The sequence below is a fragment of the Vulpes lagopus genome, chromosome 1 (genome assembly GCF_018345385.1).
Source record: "Vulpes lagopus strain Blue_001 chromosome 1, ASM1834538v1, whole genome shotgun sequence".
Taxonomy (NCBI): Eukaryota; Metazoa; Chordata; class Mammalia; order Carnivora; family Canidae; genus Vulpes; species Vulpes lagopus.
In genome coordinates this window covers 168,288,495-168,292,837 of record NC_054824.1, presented here as the reverse complement: position 1 = coordinate 168,292,837, position 4,343 = coordinate 168,288,495, and positions in this window count along the sequence as shown.

Sequence of the window (4,343 nt, the reverse complement as noted above, 5' to 3'; positions counted from 1 at the left end):
GAGCTTCCCAGCCCGGCACCCTCCAGACCTCAGGGCAGTTAACTCGGGGTCTCTGGGAGTGGGCCTGGGCATAAATATCCCCCCCACCCGCTGCAGCAACCATGAGGCACAGGGTTATTGCAAAACCATGTGTCTACACCGCATGCCACTGATTCGGGCACCAGCAAACAAAACTGAACAGAATAAACCCGGCCCCTGAAGAGTTCAAGGTCAGCTGGGTGCAGGTTTGTGCACACACGCTCCAAGGAGCTGTGAGCGCTCGGAAAAAGTCCCAACGCTGCCGTCCTTCCCCGTGGGGAGAACGAGCGGGGACGCAGTGAGCAACAGCAGCGAGGGTGGGAGAGTGAGGAGGGGCTCCCAGTGACGCACCAGGGGGCGTCCCTCTCGTTGTCGGGACGAGAGAATGAGTCAACGCCTGGAAGACTTCGGAGCTCAGGCCAGGGAGAGGCCTCCAGGCTCCATCTGGTTTCCAGGCACGATTTTGCTCAGTCATTCCAAAGAGAGAGAATTGCATGAAGACACCCCGATGGGAAACCTGCTGCTTCCCTTGGCAGCTCGGCCCTCGGCGGGGGGGGGCCAGGAGGTCTGTCCTTCCCGGCCAGCCCCCGCTGACCCCGCTCCCCAGCGCTCGCCCCTCAGCCTTCGGGACACCCCTTCTCAGGGGAGGCGCCGTCAGGTGGAACAGCATTCCAGAAACTCAGCCCTTAAAAAAAAGAAATGCACCCCTGTCCCCCTAAAGTGATGAACCCCAGGGAAGGCACGAGCCCTGCCCCGCACCCAGGAGAGCCCCTCTATGAAGGGGGGGGTCCCCGCTTTCCGGGGCCGGGGGACAACGATCTCGTCCTCCCTGCAGAGCCCCTGAGCTGGATCCCTCAGTGGGGCAGTGTCTGGGGGGCCGTCACCCCTATAACTGGGGGCCGGGTGGCTGAGCTCCCGGGGTTGGAGGCTGCCAGCTGGGACGCCAGCCAAGGCATATGCACGGCCACGCGGAGCAGCCGGCTGGCGGCTGGAAGGTCAAACGCTGCTCCCACTGTCCGCACGGCCTGGCCATTGGTGTGCCCCGCACAGAGGCGAGCCGGGCGCCGGCACCCCCGCTCCCCGGGGAGGGCGACTAGGGGTGCCCACCCGGTTCCCCGGGTTCGTGCCAGCCGGAGGCTCCCCTGCCTGCCTCTCCTCAGGGGCAACCGCAGGCTGGGGCTCCCCCGGGAGATGGCGCCCTGGCCCACGAGGGCGCACAAATGGAATTCTGCATTTAAAGGTCAAGGTCAAAAAAAAAAAATAAAGGTCAAGGTCAATGGCACGAGGCAGGAGGGCCACGTGAAGGAGAACCCTGGGGTTCGGGGTTCAGGAGCTGTCATCCTTCGTGGGAAGATGCGAGACCCTCACGTCTGTTCCAGTCCCACCCTCCTCCTAGGCCTTTGCCCAAGAAAGAAGAGAGGGACTTTAAATCAAGTCCCCGAAATCCTCTTTTGGCCTCAAGATAATAGCTGGCCTTTGTGCTTCTGCTACTGCAGTGGGAGGCCTGCCTGGGGCCACAGAGGTGGCCTTGGCCTCACGCCCCCCCACCCGGAGCCTGGCCTGCAATGGCTGGGCTGAGGTGGGGGGATGTCACCTGCATGCCCTGGGTCCGAGTGCTACACTCCTTCTTGGTTTGGTCGCACTCCTTGCCTAGGCCACCACTGAGCTACCTGCCCCAGCTTCCCCCCAGTATCCCTGAGCCTTCCCGTCTGCCCTACATGTGACCCTCCTGGACCTACCAGCCCTCACTGGTGGACACACGCCGCCGTGAGACAGGTGAGCAGGTCCAGCCAGACACTGCCCCCCCGCCGCTACTGTGGGGTCCCAGATGGCTCTCCTTGGGGGGTCCTTGTGTTCCTTCCTCCCTTTCCATCTCCTCCTCTGCCTTTCCACGCTCTGGGCTTGCTTTTTGTGCTTTTTGACTCATCAGCTAGATGGCCTGGTGACCCTGGGTCTTCAAAGGAGGCCTCGGAAGTGTTGCCCTCGTCCCCTCAGATCACTGCCGAGAGGTCTGTCCCTACAGCAGAGTCCCTGCAGCATCCGTAGAGGCCTGTCGGCCCAGGACCAACCACGGCTCTCAGCAGAACACTGCCTTGTTGTCGAAAGAGCTCTGGGCAGGACGCGGTAGTGTGCTGTCACTGAATTTATGTCTGCTACGTGTCTTACTGGACCAAGGAACAGTCCCAGCTGCCCAGAGAGCTACCTCTGCCCTGCACCTCAGGGGTTCATTCTTGCTGAAGAGACGGGCGGAGACAGGCAGCCCCCCTGAGAGCACATGACAACCAGTAGCCAAGCAATACTCTCCATACTTTTTATATGTGTATAAAGTCAAGGAAAGAACAGTCCGGATTCTGTAGCAATCGTCTATCCAATCCACATGATGGGGTGAAGAGGCAAGGGGAAGAGGCCGTCCAATCCACACCCCAACGTGTACAAAAAGGGCGATGTACTTAGCAACTCTCAGCTGCCAGGATGATGTAGCCCCCCCCATCCCCAGCGGCCAGGGGGCACATCACAAAAAAAAAAAAAACAAACCAGTGGGAACTAACCTGTATGGGCCCAAGGTGCTGGGGGGGGGGGGGGGGAGGGAACTCGTCCAGAGGGGAGGGAGGCCTGTGAGGAGGCCCTGAGGCCGTTGGTGGCTGAGCATGAGCTCTGAAGCCTGTTCAGCATCATGCAGGTGCCGTGGAGCTGGCTGGCCAGCCCCTGGAAGCAGGGGTACTCCTCCAGGAGGCTCCGGTAGTACCTAAGAAAGTCCCACTCCCCTTCAAGGTAGGTCAAGGCTGCCGTGAGCGGGCACAGGATGAGTGTGCCATGGTCCTAGAAGTGGCTGTGCACACAAGCGGGCCGTGGTGAAGGTGACGGAGTAGCAGGTGCGAAGCCAGGCGAGCGGGCCTGGATAGCTTTCGGCAGGTGTTTGCTCCCATGGTTTTGGAACCCCTTGAAGAGGGTGATCTTCTGCAGGGAGGAGCTGGGTTGGGAGCCCACGGCGAGGTAGGCCTCTATGTCACCGTGCTCTGTGTTCTGCAGGCTGTCACTGTCGTGGCGGAGAATGAGTCATGTGAAGTAACTGAAGCTCACCCCCACGCTCTTGTCGCGCAGCTCACACCCCAGGCTGCACTTGTCCAAATAATCCCCCCACGTGCTGCCCCCGGAAGAGGAAGAGGCAGGCGGGCTCCTCAGCTCCGAGGGCTTGGAGGCAGTCGTGCTGTGTAGCTGCTACAGCATGTCACCAAGGTGGCAGGCAAGCACGTCACTGGCTTCCTGGACCACTGAGTCCTCTTACCCGGGGTTTAGGGTTCTCATTGCCTTTCCTGAGGACTAGGAGAGGCTTCCAGGTGCTGGGGTCCAGGCTGCTGTGAACAGCTGAAAGCCTCAGAGGAATGGTGAGGCAGGTGTGGGGACAAGGGATGGGTATGGCCAGAGGTAAGGAACCTGTTGTTCGGACAGCTCGTGAGCGGTCTGGCGGGCAGTGGGATCTGTCCGAGCATCTCGTGAACCAGGAGGTGGCTGTGGGCCTGACGCGCCGGGAATGCTGCATCCTTCCCAGGTCTCTTTGAGGCAAGAGATCTCAAAAGGTGGTTTGCCCCCTGACAAGGTGCACATGACTCACCCAGTGGCCACATGTCCCCTTCCAAACTGTGCTCAGCACCTCCAGAGCTGTGACCTCAGGGGTCCCGCCCAACGCCTTCTTCCTCTCCTTGCAGGACTCGACTTTGCTTGCCAGTCGCAATCCCCGTCCTCACCGAGTGAGGGCTGGCCCTGCTTGAGGTCCCGGGGACTAGCCTGGCCTCGGTGCAGGTCCTGGCGGCCCCGGACCATCTGCTGCGGGTAGTAGCGGCCGTCGGCTTGGCCAGTGCTCCCCCCGCCCCGAGATCTTCAGCAGCAGAGCTCCAACACAAGGTCGCTCTACTCGAAAAAGCCAAGGGAGCCTGTGGGGTGTCGGTGGGGGAGGCCGAGGTGAATGCGCATCGCCACGGACGCCTTCTCCTTCTGGTGCGGCTTGAGCAGCAGCAACGTACACAAGATCTTGGCCACAAACACCTTCTGGGCATCTGAGACCTGGATTTCGAGGCCCTCGATGAAGCCCTCCTCTCACAGAAGGCGACACCTATGGATAGCACCGCCCGCTGTGGGGTCCACTAGGACCTCCTGGATCTCCTTCGCTGGGGCTGGGCTGTACCCGGGGCCCCGGGAACCAAAACTTCTGGAACTCTGGCTGTCCCAGGGTTGGCTGGAGCTGGCTTCCCTGCAGTTGCCACCGCATACATCTTGTTCTGGGTGTTGTTCAGTGGACCTAGTAGGACCTGCTGCTTCCTGACTCA